At 39.3% G+C, this 20,242-nt stretch overlaps 2 protein-coding genes across 4 annotated transcripts in view; one reads left to right on the top strand and one right to left on the bottom strand.

The window, feature by feature from the left end:
- The window catches only part of C18H6orf141 (chromosome 18 C6orf141 homolog), a 132,928-nt gene that overhangs the window by 23,558 nt on the left and 89,128 nt on the right, over nucleotides 1-20,242 (bottom strand). For both annotated transcript variants that reach the window (XM_055080187.1, XM_028478692.1), the window contains 2 exons: nucleotides 17,405-17,532; nucleotides 7,452-7,485 (listed from right to left, as the gene is read on the bottom strand). The gene's annotated coding sequence lies outside the window, so the exon portion shown is untranslated. The remainder of the gene's footprint in view (nucleotides 1-7,451; nucleotides 7,486-17,404; nucleotides 17,533-20,242) is intronic.
- CRISP2 (cysteine rich secretory protein 2) overlaps nucleotides 9,526-20,242 on the top strand; it is a 36,421-nt gene continuing 25,704 nt past the window's right edge. Inside the window, exon 1 of one of the 2 annotated variants that reach the window (XM_055080186.1) lies at nucleotides 9,526-9,536. The gene's annotated coding sequence lies outside the window, so the exon portion shown is untranslated. Of the gene's footprint in view, nucleotides 9,537-12,613; nucleotides 12,850-20,242 lie in introns of those variants that run through there. The other variant, XM_028478678.1, reaches the window with a different exon arrangement.

The following is a 20,242-nucleotide window of genomic DNA, read 5'->3' as shown; positions in this document are numbered from 1 at the left end:
CAACAGGAGAGGCCACAACAGTGAGAGGCCCGCGTACCGCAAAAAAAAAAAAAAAAAAAAAAAATTAATGATTTGTGGTCCAAAGAATTATAAGTCTTCAATGCTGAACGGCATCCTCAACAAGTGGGGCAAGGATTAGACTCAGGCTATATATGCCCTAAATAGGGAAACAAATCAGGCAATCGTTTGTCCAGCTCTTTAGTGTGACATACACAAACTACCCTATATTTCATTTATTTCCCCACAGAATTTTCAATAGCTAGAAATTGTACTTATCAAATCAGTAGAATAATTAGTATCTTGAAGATAATCACATCCTGAAGACAAAAAAGTCTTGGTTTCTCTTTTCTGCTTTACTGCTGGGTCTTATCACTCCATATGTAGAGGATCGGAGAGCAATGCAGGAAGGGAAATAAGCACTGGGGCCCACACAGGTACTGGGCTGGCTTGAGCACTCTTCCTGGATGGTACTGTGGACTCTTATCCATCCCAGACACAGGAAGGGGCCTTAGAAATTTTCACTCCAAAGCACAGTGGCCCCCTGATATCCATATCATAGCACAAGGAATTATTTTAACAATGGATTTATAATAATGGTGAGCTCATTTACAAGGAATCCTTACTTTCTTATTTGTTCAATTTGTCAGTCTTCCATTTGTCTTGCTTTGTAATCCTGTTTAAGGTTATTTCCCCATTTCTCTTGTCTGGTCTTGAACTATCTTAATCCTATGTTTTCTGGTGTCCATCCACATCTCTGTCCTTTCATTTTCCTGTGCTTCTTGTACAGAATGGTTTGTGACATTCTTATTCTTTTCAATACAAATGTATTCATTAAAAGAAGCTGCAATCATCTGACAATTTCACCGAGTCTTCTGGCATTATTGTGCACCAAAATTTTTGTATTGAAATATATGTAATTTGTTACGAATCAGTTTCATTTTATTTCCCTATGACATTATGCATGGCATTATTAATACCAATTTTTCAAAATTATGTGCAGATATGTTATGTTCAATACCATTCTTTGACATGGGCAAGCAGGGGTCCCTGCCCCATACCTGGGTCTCAGGGGGCTCCTGTGTTTTGGGGAAGGTCCTTGAAAATATCTAAGTCCCCCAGAAGTGTATCCTAACCCTACATATGTGGGTCTCAGTTCCGGTTACTCTCCTATGGGCTGCTCTCAACCCTCTACCCCATAAATGGTGTCTAGATGCCCCCAAAAGCATCATAACTGAACCTATAGGGTGTGTTGGGCCCCATGGCAAGGCCTTAGTTCCACAGGTGGGCTGCCTGGTAAATGAATTACTCCTACTGATCAGTATGGTATTTTTTTGACAGGATCAAATGATATTGGGCCACCAGAATGGTGTTTACATGCTGATTTTAGTTGAGTTAAATGGTTTACGTAGAAAGGCGTTCCATAAAATGTATTTTTTCAGGGTTTTGTATACCCTAGGAGAGGTCCTAGATGTATTATTCCCTGAATTTATTTTCATGATATTAAAAGAGGCGTTAAAAATATTTGTGATAAAAAGGAAGCATTGGAACAAAAGGTACAAACTTCCAGTTATAAAAGAAAGAAGTCATGGGGATTGCAATGTCCAAAAAAAAAGGAAGCATCATATTTGATAGGGTTGAGAACCACTATATTAGACTAAGCATTGCTGAAATTTTTGTAGGGAGGTATTACTTCTTATTTCTGCAGTCTTATTAAGGATTTCAGGAGAGGTCAGAGACTAAAGAAGTTTCTGAGTGCAAAGTCTCTAAGAAGAAGAACATAATCACTGTTCTTCTCTTCTTACCAGGAATACTAGCAATTCCCTTGCAAATGGAGTCAAGTCGTGGAAATGGACCAAGAGTTCTCTTTACTAAGTACCTCACTGACATCTGCCAGGAGACACCAATCTCCTGGTTGGGGATCTCTATATTCAAAATATAATTTGTATATTAATAAAATTCATGAGCAACATCAACTTTGGAACAATGTCAAGAGAAAGAAAGCAAACATACCCCCACTAAAACAAATTATGAAGAGTTACAAAACCTACACTGTATCAAATAATTCCAAGAGCAGGAAATTTCTAGTGTCTCTGTGTTTACTGTAAAGGGACACAAAGATAGTGTGTTCACACCCATGCTAGACGTTGGGTTAGAAAGCAGATGAAATTTAATGTGCTTTCAATCACTGATATATTATGATTCTACTTAAGTTCTGATCTTATTCTTTTGTAACTTATAGTTACAGGTCAAATCCAGAAACAGTTAGATACACCCATTCTAGTATTTCCTGTTTAATGCTGGCTGGAACCTCAGAAGAAAACGGTCAGGGATCAAGCCACATTCATTAAAGGTCTAAAGATAAAAAATAAAGAACTCTTCTTCCATGCAATTAATGATGGAAGCCCTAAAAAATTAATTACAAATAAGATGGTCACATATTTTATGCTTTTAGTGTTCTATTCAGAGGAGAGAAAATCTTTAGGAAAGATGTAAAATAATTTTAATAACAACAATGACAAAAATCATAATGACAGTTTTCATGTATTAAGCATTCTGTGACAAGCAATATTCTAAAGCTTTACGTATAAGTAAACAACTTAATTTTCACAACCACCCCAGGGAATATTTATCCCCATTTACAGAAGAAAAAACTAAAGCATAGAATTAACAGTTGGTGATACAACTAGGAAGAGGCTAAGCTGGAGTCAGCACACAGGGCTGCACATAAGTTTTTTCTGCAGCAGGAAAGGTATTTGAATATCTATAAATGTGTCCAACTTGGGATAATTGTCATTTACCTAATGTTGATATTTTGCCTAAAAACTCTATTCTCACAAATCTCAAATTTTAGTCAGGAGACTCCCACATGTCATGGAGAACAAAATATTAAATTTGGAAATAAGAATATATAGTTTAACTTTCAAATCTTCCTGTTTATTAGCTATATGATCTTGAGATGTTTAACTTTTCTAAGCCTCCATCCTTGTGAAATGAAAATAGTCATAGTTTTGTATAACAGAGCTTTCATTAAGAACTTCTGTGTAGATGGAACATCACCAGGAAGGAGGGATGTGACTTTTAAGGGAAGCACAGGTGCTATTAGCAGAAGAGAACCCTTTTGAGTTTGGAGCTGATAGAGGGAAAGTCAAAAAAACAGATTAGGCAATAAAATAAAATAATGGGTGAATTCACAGCTGGCTCAGAACTAATCTTGAGAGCCATGCCTATAGAAGTAGTATCCTACTTTCATATGTTTCCTGAGGCCAAGGGTACCCTTCAAGCAGTAGAAATACATGGATAAACAACCTAGAATAGCTGGAGACCCAACTCAAGACAGAGGGAAATTTTGAAAACTGGAGGACAGCAGTGGTAATTACACCTAAAAAGTTTTCCAGCAGGCAGAAGAGAAGTTTCTTTACACAATATAGGAAAGAAATTTGCCAAGGGCAATATCACTTGAGTAAATAACAGGCTCTCACACCACACAAAGGGATTAGCCCTAGTTATTCATACGCACAAATCTATAATTATAGCCTGTTTTCTATTCCCAGGCAAGGATCCCGATGTTGTAAAAACTCTTGCTTTTGCTTAAGATTAAAATGAAATGAACATAGGTCACTTTCAATATTGTGTAACTTGGAGGAAATAATAAAATCCCAGGGTAGAACTGATTTAACCTGATGGAGGCTAGACTGCTTTTACTCTGACTATGAGTATTTTAGGGATAATTATTCATCTTAAAAAGTTAGAAATAATAATAGACAACTGTAGTTAATCTACACACTCCATATTAAAGGCAGATGAGGTGTTTTCCTGAATGAGAAATAAGAAATACAGTTTCACAGCCACGAGATTGGCTTCTTTTGAGTCTTCAAACATCAGTGAATCATTAAAATTAACATTAAAAAGTCAGATGCCAAAGAGTAAGGAACCAGTGCTGGGTCATAAATCACTGAATTGATTTCTTTATTCCTTGGGCCTTAAATCAAGGGAGATTAAGATTTGACAAAGAACCACATGCTTAAAGAACAATGAACCAGCAAGGCCCGAGTAGCCATCAGCTGACTTTTGAAAGGAGAACGCGATGAGCTCAGGGAAGGTACATGCACCGGAAGATTAGTTAATGCTTCACATGGATTTGCATCTTTCTGGGACACAAAAGGTGACATTGTATGGAGTTGGAACCAAGCCTCAGGGAAGCACAAACTGCCAATTGTTACAAACCCAAGGCTATCGTGAGGAGATAAAGCTTGGATTTACTGGTTCCAGTAGTGCAGCTCTGAACTCCTCAAACTGGCATAAAACGTATTGGGATAATTTTCTTACTTCTGTATCATTCACTTACTCATCCAAAACGGCCCCTCTCCACTCACCTATGTACCCATTTCTCTCTTGTTATTGGCCTCAGTGGGAATGGGAATCCCTTCATCCCCATTCCACCACATGTATTACTCCTTCAAAGTTCAGCTCAAAAGGTATTAACAGGGCTTCCCTGGTGGCGCAGGGGTTGAAAGTCCGCCTGGCGATGCAGGGGACACGGGTTCGTACCCCGGTTCAGGAGGATCCCACATGCCGCGGAGCGGCTGGGCCCGTGAGCCATGGCCGCTGAGCCTGCGCGTCCGGAGCCTGTGCTCCGCAACGGGAGAGGCCAAAACGGTGACAGGCCCACGTACCGCAAAAAAAAAACAAAAAAAACAAAAAAAAACGTATTAACATTCGTGAACCCCTCTCTGACTAATCTTAACCAACTTCCTTTTTTCATGTATGAACTTTTTCTGATAAGCATTCTTGATTCATTATAGACTATCTCAATTTAAAAAAGAATTCACTCCAGCAGCCACGTTATCCTGTTCCTACTACTATTTCAATGGCCAATGCTGCATATTAGTCACGTGACAGAATTCTCAGTGCTCCTGAGAACAAAGCCTGCTATTCAGTTCCACTTCACATGCCAACACCCCTCCCACTGAAAACCAACCTCAAGGTCCAGTCTACCAAAATCAAACGTTCAAACAACACATACTCTGAAAAGGAAGAGGAAACAGGTAAAACATGGCATAGAAATTCTTCCCACTGTTTTAAGCATATTTACTTACTGATTTTTTTTAATGGAGAAACAGAATTTGAAATTTCATACTCAGCTTCTTTAGACTAAGAATCTGGTCTTTAAAGATATACTTAAATCTATTAGGGTATTTCCATGTTTTTCCTGTGAGCAGAGGTTTTTGGAAACTGTCAGTTAAACCTGATAGATCGGGCAGTACCTTAATATGTGGCAAATCCTCCCCTCTTTAGGATGTGCAGGGACACTTTTTCATGGAATCACCAATAACTAAAGAAACTTTCACATGCCTTGATCCTTGAAGAACAGGAAGCATATTGCTTTTAACAACAACAACAACAACAAAATGCTAGTTTTTCTAGCATAAAAGATGTATTTTTCTCCATCTATCCACAAAACTCCCCCAAAGAAACCAGAAAACCAGATGTCTCCGTACAAATTGGCCACTTTATGGATGAAAGGCCCAGCTCAGGGTAGCTCTGCTCCTGTTCTGAGATTCCTCTGACTTCTGAGCCAAGTATCTAAGGCACTTTTTTGCCCTAAAATTCTACAATCCTAGCATAGCTTGTTTGTTTGTTTATTTGTTTGTTTTGGCCGCGTCATGCACCTTGTGGGATCTCAGTTCCCTGACCAGGGATTGAACCCAGGCCACAGCAGTGAAAGCTCTGAATCCTAACCACTAGACCACCAGGAAACTCCCAGCAGAGTCTGCATAAACAGTATCATTTGTTGTCATTGGAGTTTGTCTGTGGGATGAAAAATGGTCATTTTTGTCTGAAGATTATAATGATTCAGTTTCTAATATAATTTATGCCATGGATTAAGCAAGCCATTTGGATTCCAACATGGCAATGAGAATATAGTCTTTGGATATAATCTTCTCTCTTGCTCAGAAAATGATTTTCTGTGTTTTGTGTATTAATGATAATTGTGAAGAAACTTACAATAATTTAGTTTTATTTTCCTGGCTTTTACATACCTAAGATGATCATCACTATTAAATTTCATTCATTTCCTTTCATTGCTGTTCCTTGGAATTTATTATTTTCTATAAGCAGGTTTAAATTTTCATTACTCTGACTACCTCTGTGGAATTCATTAAAATTTATTAAATCTTGCTAGTCTCCTTCTACAGATGTTTTTTAATAAATTTACCTTGTTTGACTGTACAATGTATAAGTTGGTTCAAATTCAGATTCGATTGTGCCTGGCTTTTTAGTTACTGGTGACCCCGAAATATATTAATAGTAATTGTTTCTACAGCACCATCTGTGTGACATGGCCCTTTATTTACCAGTAAATTTCCCATGATGTTTTTTGATGGCTCAATACCAAGTATTCAGTGATATCAATATATTTTCTATTTTTCTAAGCGATTCTAATACAATTTTCAGGGCTAATAGAAGATTAACTACTTAATCATAATTTCTGAATTCCTAATGGTTTTCAGTGTCCCATAGTTACCTGACATACAAATGTTTTCCTGTAAAATACCTTGAATATTTTGCCAAAGAATGTTCTTGTTTTTCTTATACAATGTGTAAGTTGGTTCAAAGAATGTTAGCAGCCCCAAAAAGCTGGAAGAGTCAAGGAGTGGATTCTTTCCTAGAGCCTCTAGAAAAAAGCACAGCCCTGCTGACAATTTGATGTCAGACCAGTGATACTGATTTTGGACTTCTGGTCTCCAGAACTGTGAGGTCATAAATTTCTGCTGTTTTAAGCCACAAAATCTGTGGTAATTTATTACAGCAGTCACAGAAAACGAATACAACAATCATCATTACTTAATAGTTGGGTTAGGCAAGACAAATCATAGATGGATTTTAGGGGGAGAATTCATCCATATTCTGTAATTTCGGTGGCAATGTTTCTTTATTATCTATCTTTTTGGCTTCCACACGGTTCATTTCCTAGGTTACAAAGACAGGCTGGAAGTGCCGTCATAGGTATTTAAAATGGCAGATGGAAAGAAAGGATACCATATACAGTGACAACCAAAAGCATAAAACATTGGAATAAACTTATCCAGAAACATTCAAATACTTCAGGAAAAATAAATAAATGGAAAGACACAACATGGTCTTGTATAGGAAGTCTCAATAGCATAAACCTGTCAATGTTTCTGAAGTTAATTTATTCTTCTAATATGATCTCAATGAACAAGCCAAGAGTTTCCCCTCCTTACCAGGAAAAAGCAGTTTATTCAAAAGTTCATATATTATATTCTAAATGAGTTTTTATAGTTTATTAATACTGCTGACAGAAAATTACCAAATGAATTAAGTTAATAATATATATCAATTTAAATTTTAGTTGTACTTCTCTTTAAAAGGTATGGTAACAAAAGATATTGTGACTTTTAGTGAATATAGAAGACAGGATAACTCACCACACCATCTTCTGTCATGTATATATATTGACCACTAAAAGAAAAAAAAATCACCATTTGAATGGATAGAACAAGTACTTGCACCATCATTAAAGGATCAAGCACATGAGAATACACAAAAGATACTACTGATAACTCTAAACATTTCAATTTATAGAAATCAACTGACAGGAGTTAAACTGGTGCTACCAATACAAAAGTTGAGGGTGAAATTAACTTTTTTATGATAAATGTATCTTGGAATGTTGACTGAAGAGGGAAAGATGAATGAGACCAGAAAGTAACAGTTATTAAAGCATTCTTGTCACTTGTAGGATACAATGCTTTTTCACAGTCAAGGATATTCAGCCTGTCTTGTTAGGTAACAATAAGCAAAGACTGCATTAATAAATTTACACGTGGCCCTAGGGAGAATAGCAATACAAACACCTGTACAAGTTGGCTGTACAGATAGCCATCTTTATTGGAAAATATTGCTAAAATTCTCAAAAGAGCATCAACAAAAAGTTTCTTTGAAAATTATTTGTCCTTAATTTCTAAAGGTACGATGTGTCATCGTTACAAATCATGCCACTCATCTTTTAACTACTCACAAGATTCTCAGCCTCTAAACTTCCTCTTAGGTAACAAAAGATATATTTTCCTTCCTCATAGTTTTTCAACAACAATGAAGAGTTTGATCTCTACCCACAAGTTGCATATACACATAAATATAATTACCTCCATATTTGAAGATAACACCATACGTGAAAGTAATTTCTGTATATCTAACCACTTGCTGCAAAACAAATGCTAATGAATGCTATATCCATACCCAGATTATGGGCACAGTCCCATCACACATGTCAAAATTTACAAAGGGTGAGCAAATTAATTTTCACTTGTCAGAAATTAAGACTTCAGTTGAATACTGCCCTTCAGATTCCTTAGTTCTTAAGACTCCACTATTTCTAGCAATTATTCAGTGCTCAGATTTTAAAACTTTGGTCTAGAGCATTGAGCATAAACATAGTTCTAATTTATAAAATGATGGGGTCATGCATGGTCCTATGCAAGATAAGTAACATCAAGTCCATTTCAAATTAATATTTTATATAAGAAGGAAATTGTCATAGACTGCTTGATGAAACCCAATAAACATATAAACTGAATTATGTAATATAAAAGAAAGCCAAGAGATATGGTGTTTCTACTAGCTTAAAGTATGCTGAAATTAATTAATAATGTAGGTAATATCATATTCTGTCATAAGGAAGCTGAATACAAGTAAATTTTCTATAGTAATAAAGACACACCTCTCCAGGGAAAATTAACATATAAAATCCAAGTTGTGTTGTTTTGTTTTGTTTTGATATGTCTGTTGCCTTGACTGTGGTGGTGGTACTACAGATGTTTGCATCTGTCCAAACTCATCAAATCCTATACATTAACTATGTGCCGTTCTTTGTATATCAACTATACATAAATAAAGCTATTTTTTAAAAAAATCCAGCTTGGATTTGGTAACTTCATTAGTGCTCAAAGGCTTATCCATTCTTTAACGCCAACTCACCTTCAAATTTCTCCATGTATGTATGTTTTATTTACCCACAAAGTATACTTCTTTTCTTGAATTCTTACAACCATTGCAATGAGCACTGCACGTATTGTCACCAATCATGTGCACTATCATACTGTTCTGTATTTTTTTCAAATGCCGATCTTATCTCTTCCACAACTCAGGGACAACTTTTCACATTCCACTTAGCACTTACTTTATATACTGGGTAAATCGTACATAATGAATGAATAATCGTTGAGTAACTGATCCAGTTTTCTCGTGATTCTATTTTTTAGAACAGTGGTTCTCGACCTTGACTTCAATTATAACAGTCTGGGGAGATTTTAAAAGTCATCCTGAAGATGGCGGAGGAGTAAGACGTGGAGATCACCTTCCTCCCCACAGATACATCAGAAATACATCTACATGTGGAACAACTCCTACAGAACACCTACTGAACGCTGGCAGAAGACCTCAGACTCCCCCAAAGGCAAGAAACTACCCATCAGACTCCCCCAAAGGCAAGAAACTACCCACGTACCTGGGTAGGGCAAAAGAAAAAACAGAGACAAAAGAATAGGGATGGTCCCTGAACCTCTGGGCGGGAGCTGTGAAGGGGGAAAGGTTTCCACACACCAGGAAGTCCCTTCACTGGTGGAGACAGGGGGTGGGCGGGGGGAAGCTTCGGAGCCGCGGAGGAGAGCGCAGCAATAGGGGTGCCGAGGGAAAAGCGGAGAGATTCCCGCACAGAGGATCGGTGCCGACCGGCACTCACCAGCCCGAGAGGCTCGTCTGCTCACCCGCCGGAGCGGGCGGGGGTTGGGAGCTGGGAGCTGAGGCTCGGGCTTCGGAGGTCAGATCCCAGGGAGAGGTCTGGGGTTGGCGGCGTGAACACAGCCTGAAGGGGCTAGTGCGCCACAGCTAGCCGGGAGGGAGTCCGGGAAAAGGTCTGGAGCTGCCGAAGAGGCAAGAGACCATTGTTTCCGGGTGCGGGAGGAGAGGGGATTAAGAGCGCCACCTAAACGAGCTCCAGAAACGGGCGCGAGCCGCGGCTATCGGCGCGGACCCCAGAGACGGGCATGAGGCCCGGGAGAACGCGCGGCGCGCCTCGGGCTCGTGCAACGTCACGCCGGCCTCTGCCGCCGCGGGCTCGCCCCGCATCCGTACCCCTCCCGCCCCCCGGCCTGAGTGATCCAGAGCCCCCTAATCACCCGCTCCTTAAACCCCGTCCTGTCTGAGCGAAGAGCAAGCGCCCTCAGGCGACCTACACGCAGAGGCGGGGCCAAATCCAAAGCTGAACCCTGGGAGCTGTGCGAACACAAGAGAGAAAGGGAAGTCTCTCCCAGCAGCCTCAGGAGCAGCGGATTAAATCTCCACAATCAACTTATTCCCAGTATGGTTGTTAATAGAGGTACAAAGCGTTAGTATTTTTGCTTAGTTTGCATATATCATTAAAATTATTATGAACAATACCATTGACCCATTAACTGAATTTTTGCCTTTTTAAATTATTTATTTATTTATTTTTGGCTGCATTGGGTCTTCGTTGCTGCGCACAGGCTTTCTCTAGTTGCTGTGAGCAGGGGCTACTCTTCGTTGCAGCACGTGGCCTTCTCATTGCGGTGGCTTCTCTTGTTGCGGAGCACGGGCTCTAGGCGTTTCAGTAGTTGTAGCACACAGGCTCAGTAGTTGTGGCTCGCAGGCTAGTTGCTCCGCGGCGTGTGGAATCTTCCCAGACCAGGGCTCGAACCCGTGTCCCCTGCATTGGCAGGCGGATTCTTAACCACTGCGCCACCAGGGAAGCCCAGATTTTTGCTAAATGCATTCACCTGACTGAATTATAGCATTCTCTCTGAGAGAATTGCACAGCCATAATTCAGAATATTGGTGATATCAAAGCTTTATATAAATCAACTACAGAAGAAAATACACCTCTGCTGAACACTATTTGTCAAGGAGTTTGGAATTTATCCTATTAGTAATGAGCAGCCAACTGAAAGATTTTAAACAGAAGAGTGATGAAATCAGAACGGTATTTTATAAAGAGCTCCTGACAGTAGGGTGAAAAAACAATTGGATGGTAAGCCAGCTTGGAGATTGTTGAAAAACATGGGTTTAAAAACAAATAGCTTTACTGCATGAGGGCAAAATGAATGAAGAGAAATGGACAGTGATAAGAAATAGGAAGAAAGTTGAAGAGCCAGTGTTTGTTGCCTGGGCTTGTTGCGTGCTGATACAAAATAGAGGGGAAAACAACATTGTTAATCAACTATACTTCAATTTAAAAAAAAAGAGAGAGAGAAACTAGAAAAATAGAAGGGAATGAGTTCAGGTTGATTCCTATTGCCTGGTTGAAATTATTTAGTAGTTGAAGTGCCACTTCTCTGAGACCCAGTGAATGGAGTCAAGTTGGGAAGGGATACCAAAAATTTGCCAAGCTTGTAGGTAGGATAATCCATTTGGTTTGAGATCTGTTGAGCATGTGGCCACTGAGGGACATCCAAATGGAAATGCCCAACAATGATAGTGAAATTCCCTTCTGTTTTTACATCTTTACACCCACATCTTCACATAATGATTTCTTACTCCCGAAAGAAAGACTAGTGGCATTAGAGTCTAGGGCAACAGGGTCCAATATAACTTTTTGCATTCATGGAAATGTTCAATATTTGCACTGTCTTGTAAAGTAGCCCCTGGACCCATTGACTATCGAGCACTTGGAATGTAACTAGTATCACAGAGGACCCGAAATTTTAATTTTATTCATTTTTAATTCAATTAGGTTTAAACAACCACATGGCTAGTGACTATCATTTTGGATAGTGCAGTTCTAGAGAGATTCATTTAAATTCATTGTACTCTGTTTTCTGAGGGAGGAAAAGAGGTCAATTCATTTTAGAAACATTTCAAAAGGTTCAAATTTTTAAAGAAGTGATGGGTCAATCAGTGAGTTTTTTTTTTTTTTTTTTGAAAATTTGGATTGGTAACTCAGGTCTTTTTTTTTTTTTAAAGAAGATGTTGGGGGTAGGAGTTTATTAATTATTTTTGCTGTGTTGGGTCTTCGTTTCTGTGCGAGGGCTTTCTCTAGTTGCGGCAAGCGGGGGTCACTCTTCATCGCGGTGCGCGGGCCTCTCACTATCGAGGCCTCCCTTGTTTCAGAGCACAGGCTCCAGACGCGCAGGCTCAGTAGTTGTGGCTCACGGGCCTAGTCGCTCCGCGGCATGTGGGATCCTCCCAGACCAGGGCTCGAACCCGTGTCCCCTGCACTAGCAGGCAGACTCTCAACCACTGCACCACCAGGAAAGCCCAATCAGTGAGTTTAACTAAGAGACCTTATGTGTCCCTCAAGACATGAAACGCTCATCATAGTGTAATGATGCTAACATGTTTGCTCAAATTTCTTCCCCTCACTCCCACTGTATTTACTGTTTGTGTTGCTGCTATGGAGGGAAATGATGATGAAGTGACTGATTTCTTTGTTTTTATTCCAGCCAACAGTTGTGAATATGACGATACCTATTCCAACTGTAAATATTTGAAGAAAACATGGGCCTGTAAATTTGATTTTATGAAGAACAATTGCCAGGCTGCCTGCAAGTGTCCAGACAAAATTTATTAAATGCCCAGTACAGACCAAGCAGGGCTAAGTGAAAGAGGGCCGCATCATCTACTCAGATTTGACATTTACTGACAAGGAAATCACAGACATGTTAGCTAACAAATTTGATTCCAAATAGTAATGAGTCTTTTTCTCCTGGATCTGCTTTTTATTTTACAGAATTTTTTTTTCATACAGAAGGTTAAAAAGTGACCTAATCTACGGTAACAACTTTGGATTTTGACATTAAATTGGGTGAGGTAAATTTAATGAATTTAATCAAGTTGAAGAGTATGAAAGTTGTATTCTCTTATGACTAAGATCACTAGAAACCTGAATTGAAATTGAGAACCATGTATAAAATAAGGATATATTGTACAGCACAGGGGATATAGCCAATATTCTATAATAAGTATAAATGGAGTATAACCTTTAAAAATTGTGAATCACTATGTTGTACACACGAAACTTTTATAATATTATTCATCAATTATACCTCAAAAAAGCCTAGGGAATTGAAATTGAGAACCATGTATAAAATAAGGAAGCCACAAGGATATATTGTACAGCACAAGGGATATAGCCAATATTCTATAATAAGTATAAATGGAGTATAACCTTTAAAAATTGTGAATCACTATGTTGTACACACGAAACTTTTATAATATTATTCATCAATTATACCTCAAAAAAGCCTAGGGAGGAGGTAAAGAGTTACAGCAGGAAACTTGGGAGCCCCAAGGCCTGGGAGGGGAAATTGAGGAGGCTCTGATTGAGAACTCACTTTTTGGGCTTCCCTGGTGGCGCAGTGGTTGAGAATCTGCCTGCCAATGCAGGGGACACGGGTTCGAGCCCTGGTCTGGGAGGATCCCACATGCCGCGGAGCAGCTAGGCCCGTGAGCCACAACTACTGAGCCTGCGCGTCTGGAACCTGTGCTCCGCAACAAGAGAGGCCGCGACAGTGAGACAATGAGAGGCCCGCGCTCCGCGATGAAGAGTGGCCCCCGCTTGCCGCAACTAGAGAAAGCCCTCGCACAGAAATGAAGACCCAACACAGAAAAAAATAAATTAATTAATTAATAAACTCCTACCCCCAACATCTTAAAAAAAAAAAAAAAGTTCCAGAGTCTCATGACAAAAAAACAAAACAAAACATTTTCTTAGAACTCACTTTTCAGCTCCTACAGGCGACACCCAGGACCAGCTGGCCTGCCAGCCTAGGGTGGTTCTCCCAGGGTCCCAGCAACCCCCTCCTCCCCCATCTCTCAAAACCTGGCCTGGGGCTCTTGGCTGGAGGGTAACCCCATGCAGGGGAAGGGCTGAGTCAAAAAAGAAAAAGAAAGAAAAGATTGAGAACGATGTTTCTAGAACAAGATGTATAAAAAGGACAGGATGTAATATTGTCTCATGAATCCTGAACTACAGCTCTCATTTTTAGCCCTACTTTATAGCTAAACATCTTCAAAGACGTGTCCACATATGCTGTCTTTAATTCCTCCTCTCCCATTCACCCTCTCCCCACTGATCTGGCTCCCATCTTTACAATTAAATTCAAATTGTTCTTCCTGAGGTAGCCTCAATCTTCATTTTGCCAAAATCAGTGAAGACTTTTGAGTCTTCACCGGCATAAATTGTACAGTAGAATATGACCATGCCTTCCTTTTTAAACCTCTCTACTTTTAGACAAATCTTCCTCAAGGAAGAATTCAAAATAATATATGTCAATACTCTTCCTTCAGGAGGTAGAACTTAGTCCCCTCCCTTTTGAGTCTGGGCTGAACTTTGGGACTCATTTCCAAAGAGGAAAGTATGGAAAGAGAACAGTAGTAACTTTACAGTGGAGAAATCTGGCAAACACCCTCTTAACCAAGTGATCAAAATTAACATCATTACTGACTCATCAGTAATGAGTCATGTGTGCATTCATGTACCCCCGTACATGATGTAATTAGAAGAGCATTTCACTTCTGTGGTGCTCTTTCTAAAAACTTGCAACCCCAGTTTCATCACGAGATAAAGCATCAGGCAAACCTAAATTGGGGGATATTCTACAAAATACCCTGACGAGTATGCCTCAAAACTGTCAAAATCATGAGCAATAGGAAATTCTGAGAAACCGTTACAGACCAGAGGAGAATAAGGAGACAGGAAAACTAAATGTAATTTGGTACCCTGGATGGGATCCTGGAACAGAAGGAGGTCGTTAATGGAAAAAGTGGTGAAATCTGAAGAGTCTGGGGTATTTTTAAGAGCAATGTTGATTTCTTAGTCTTGACAAATGTACCAGAGTAATGTAAGATGTTAATATTAGGGGAAACTGAAACTGGGTGAAGAGTATATGGGCATTCTCTGTACTATCTTTTTTTTTTATTATTATTATTTTTTTGCTATATGCGGGCCTCACTGTTGTGGCCTCTCCCGTTGCGGAGCACAGGCTCCGGACGCACAGGCTCAGCGGCCATGGCTCACGGGCCCAGCCGCTCCACGGCATGTGGGATCTTCCCGGACCAGGGCACGAACCTGTGTCCCCTGCATCGGCAGGCGGACTCTCAACCACTGCGCCACCAGGGAAGCCCCTCTCTGTACTATCTTAGCTAAATTTCTGTAAACCTAAAAGTATTCCAAAATACATAAAAATTGCGTTACAAAATCCCTTTTTCCTTGGCTCCATGACACTTCATACTTTTTCTCCAGATTATCTGGTTATTCTTTCTCAGACTTCCCCCACCCCTGCCCCCCATCCCCCCAACCCCACTGCCAGCCATCAGGTTTCAATCCCTCTATTCCATTGCTAAATGTTTGATTTTGTATTTTTCATGGGCCTTTCAGATACTACAGATGATTGGATTGTCAAATCATATCACTGGTTTATCCAGTGTCAAGCTTCACTTATCATTTCAAGGATAGGAGTGGCCATGAAGGAAAGGGAAAGCAGGGAGATGTCCAAGGCCATCCAGACAGCTCCCTGATGCTGTTTGAAAGCACATTTCTTCATCTCTAAAGTGACAGATTTCTGGATTAGTCAACTTTGAAAACTTTTTTATAGACTTCTCAAATACTTAAGAAAATATTCATACTCTTAAACTGATCTGTAAGAAGCTGAATAATCTTTTTTACACTTAGCTTTCTAATCTCAGTTCATTCCACTCTCCACCTTATTTCTTATGCTCCAAGTACAATGATCTCATTAAATTCTTTTAAGCACCTCAAGATTTTTCTGACCTCAGGGCATTTTGTGTGCTATTAGCTTTGTCTAGAAGAGTCATCCCTCGATTATTTGCCTGAATAGTTCCTTCCTATTAAATGTCATTTCATCCAAGAGATTCCTTAGAGTAAATAATCTGAAGAACTTTCCTCATTGTCTCTCACAGCTCCGTGCACTTTTCATAGTAATCACCACGATGTGTAATCATTCATTCATGCATTCAACAAATATTTATTGAAAACAGTTATGTCTCAGATATTTAATTAGGTACTTTGAAACAGAGTGATGAACAAGACAGATCAAGTTCCAAACTTCAAGGAGTTCACACTCGAATAGGGGAGAGAGAAAGAAGGCTATTTTGCAAATAAATAATGTTAGAAATGATAAGTGCAATGAAATAAATTGGGCAAGAGAATAGAGAATCATGAGGATAGGCTGGAGGGGGAAATGTTTATTTAAATAGGAGAGTCAGGTAAATCCTCTCTGAGGCGATGGCATTGGATTGAAAATGTAATAGAAGTGAGAGAACAACCAATAAGATGATTTGACTGAGAAAACTTTCAGGCAAAGAGAATGGTGAGTACAAAGTTGTTGAGAGAAGAATAAACCTGGCATATTTGAGGAAAGGCAAGAAGCCTAAAATGGCTGGAGCAGGGTGAGCAAGGTAAAGACCCCCTTGTTTTAACAAGGGGGTCAGAGGCAGAATCTTAGTCACATGGTGACTTCTGGGGCAAATAAAGAATTGGGATATTATTATAAGATGACAGGCCATGAGTGTATACTGCAGAAGAGATTGAGATGATGAGATGCATGTTGTAAAAAGACAGGAGTGGAGGGCTTCCCTGGTGGCGCAGTGGTTGGGAGTCTGCCTGCCGATGCAGGGGACACGGGTTCGTGCCCCAGTCCAGGAAGATCCCACATGCCGCGGAGTGCCTGGGCCCGTGAGCCATGGCAGCTGAGCCTGCGCGTCCGGAGCCTGTGCTCCGCAGCGGGAGAGGCCACAAGAGTGAGAGGCCTGCGTACCTCAAAAAAAAAAAAAAAAAAAAAAAGACAGGAGTGGAAACAAGAAATGAGTTAAGAGATTATTGACTATAAATGAGATTGTTAAATTATGCTAGATTATAGATGTATATTACACATCCATATATATCTACCATGTATATTGTACAATTTCAAGATATGTTTCTTTATATCATGACAGAAACAAGGGAACTATTTCCCAACTCAGGCTAGTATTACCCTACGCCAAAGCCAAAGACATCACAAGAAAAGAAAACTACAGACTATTATTCTTCATGAACATAGACGTAACATGAAAGATGATTCACCATAAAGAAAAATGTTATAATAAATCTAATTCATTAAAATAAATAAATAAATGTAATTTCATAGAAAATAAAAAAGATTATTCACCATGAAAAGTGAGGTTATCCCAAGAATAAAAGGCTGTTTCAACATTCAAAAGTCAATTAATGTAATATACCACATTAATAAAATAAATACATCATATGATCTTCACAAAAGATGCCCCAAAATGCAATTGACACAATTCAACACCTTTAATGAAAACAACTGTCAGAAAACCAGGAATTAGAAGGTAACTTCCTCACCTTAACGAGGAACATCTTATGAAGTCCTCCAGCTAACTTTATACCGAGCAGTGGATGACTGAATGCTTTCTCATTGTATTATTTTACAGGTGAAAACATCATTGTAGTACCTTTCAATCTGGGATCCACTGTCAAGAAAAAGGCAAGGATGTCAGCTTGCACCGCTTTGTCCATGTATTAAGTCTACAGCTAATGCAATAAAATAATGGGAAAAAAATTAAAGGCATATTAAGGCTAGAAAGGTAGAAACTTTCTTTGCAGATTAAAATAATACTTTTTTGGTAAAGATCCAAAGGAATCTATTAAAAAGAATTAATAACGAAGTTTAGCAAGGTCACACGATAACAGGGGGAGGGGGATAGAGAGGAACAGGATAAGAATTGCGGTGGATTTCCCATCAGAATCCATGCAAGAACTGAGTCCTCCCAATGCTCAGGCATTTTCAACACTGCTATCAGCTCAGCACACTGTTAACTGCTGGTTTCACTGGAATATTTAGAAGTGGCTGTACCATTTCTCTCAGTAATGGAGACGTGCTTTCCATATGTTCTCCAACAAGTGGAGCCTTAACACCTGGAAGCTTTCTTTGGTTCCGGACTTGCCCTCCTTACCAAACTCATCAGCAGCACTGCTTTATTATCTCTTCACATCCCAACCCTTTGTGCTATTTCTACTGCTCTAAAACTGAAAGGGAAATTGTCACCACACCCCTCTTTTTCCCATCACCAAATTCTCAGCTCTGTAAATCACCTGGCACAGTGATATCAGGTAGTTTTCACAAAATAATACTTGATCATGTAATTTCCTAACTATCTCTAAACATCAACTTTGCCATGTTGTACAAGGAAGCAAATCTCGTTAGACTTCTATACAAAGTTTCCCCAACATTTTCAACAGCCTCTGACTTAAATATGCCTTTTGATGCATATTTCAGTTTCTGTTCTTCCAACCAAGGCTTACAAACTCTTTTTTTTCTTTCTGATCAAGTCATATATATTTTTCAAAGCAGTTCAAAATGTCACTCTACCATCTAATTTTTACCCAGATAAAATCAACACACAGAACTCCCAATTACAATATATATTCTCTGTTCCAACTACTTAGCACTAAACTACACTACCTGGTAATGTTCATATACATGTATCTTTCCCTCAGTACTATAAGTCTTAGAAAAAAAGATGTGATGTGTCTTTCTCTCTGCACTCCCTAAGAATCTAGGCCAGGTCAGTACTTATTCACTCTACAAATATTTACCAATTGCCACCTATGTAACTGGTCGGTGCTAGGCTTTGGTGATACAGCAATAACCAAGAAAGACATAGTCAGTGGCTCAGATACATGCTCACTGACAGTATCTATCATTGTAACACTCAAGTTGCTCTCATTCTGACATAAACTATGGGAACAAGTAATAATTATATGTATGGTGTCTCCAAGAATGAAAAATATGCTATTCACAGTAATTATAGACTATTGCTAGATAACAATGAATTGTTTTGCACTAAAAAAAAGAACCAATGTACTAAGCAATTTTGTTTATTAAAAGTTGAGCAGCAATTCTGTGGATATAAGTATTTAAAATGTTAAATTAATAATTTAAGCAAGATAACAATGAAAATACAGTAGTGAGAAACAGAGATCCGGGGATGGATTTCAAAAACGTTCAGAAGGCACATGGGGAGGGGGAAGGGTAAGCTGTGACGAAGTGAGAGAGTGGCAGGGACATATATGCACTACCAAATGTAAATTAGATAGCTAGTGGGAAGCTGCCGCATAGCACAGGGAGATCACCTGTGTGCTTTGTGACCACGAGAGGGGTGGGATAGGGAGGGTGGGAGGGAGGGAGACGCAAGAGGGAAGAGATATGGGAACATATGTATATGTATAACTGATTCACTTTGTTGTAAAGGAGAAACTAACACACTATTGTAAAACAGTTATACTCCAATAAAGATGTTAAAAAAAAAAAACGTTCAGAAGAAGGACAAACTGTCAGGAGTTAACTTGGATTGAATGTAACCATAAAAGTAAAGCAGTCTAGGATAATTTCTAAATTACAAGATAGCTTTAGTCAGCGGTACTGGAACTTGAACTAAAATAGCAGTAAAGGAAAACGAAAATAATGTCTGTGCTTTGGTCACTTGGAATTTTAACATTGCCAAGGGAAAATAGCACTCAGTCTCAGGAAACATGGCAGTTACATTTACAGTTGCCTTCATGCATCTAAGAGTTGGAATGAGAAATGTCAAGCCTCTTTGCATGGGGTACAGAGAGCTAGTTTGTGATGGATCTTAATCTTTGGTTCCACATCTTTTGACCCAACCCATCCTCTTAGGTAATAGGTTAATTCATTCCTTTAAATCTTGAAAACAACTAAGCATAGGAGAAAATCATCTAGTACTCATCTGACCAGTACGAAGACAGGCAACATGTCTTCAACCAATGCCTGCTGAACTTGAAGCCAGCAGCCTGGGATCAGGAATTCTGGGTATTTTTCTGAAACTTGTCCTGTTACCCTTCTTGAATTTCCTGACCACAAAACTGTTGTGGAAGCGAGGAGGAGGAAAAAGAACACGCGTGTTTGTGTGCAAACCTTCAAAATGCCAACTATACCTGAGTGCATTGTTGACACCGCACTGGTATTGGGCAGCAAACTCAAGTATCTATGGACTTTTCTTTTCTTTTTTTTTTTTAATATCTTTATTGGAGTATAATTGCTTTACAATGGTGTGTTAGTTTCTGCTTTACAACAAAGTGAATCAGTTATACATGTACATATGTTCCCATATCTCTTCCCTCTTGCGTCTCCCTCCCTCCCACCCCTCTAGGTGGTCACAA

Source organism: Physeter macrocephalus, chromosome 18 (assembly GCF_002837175.3).
Source record: "Physeter macrocephalus isolate SW-GA chromosome 18, ASM283717v5, whole genome shotgun sequence".
Taxonomy (NCBI): Eukaryota; Metazoa; Chordata; class Mammalia; order Artiodactyla; family Physeteridae; genus Physeter; species Physeter macrocephalus.
The sequence above is the reverse complement of the archived record's forward strand: the minus strand, read 5'-3'. Positions and strand labels throughout refer to the sequence as shown.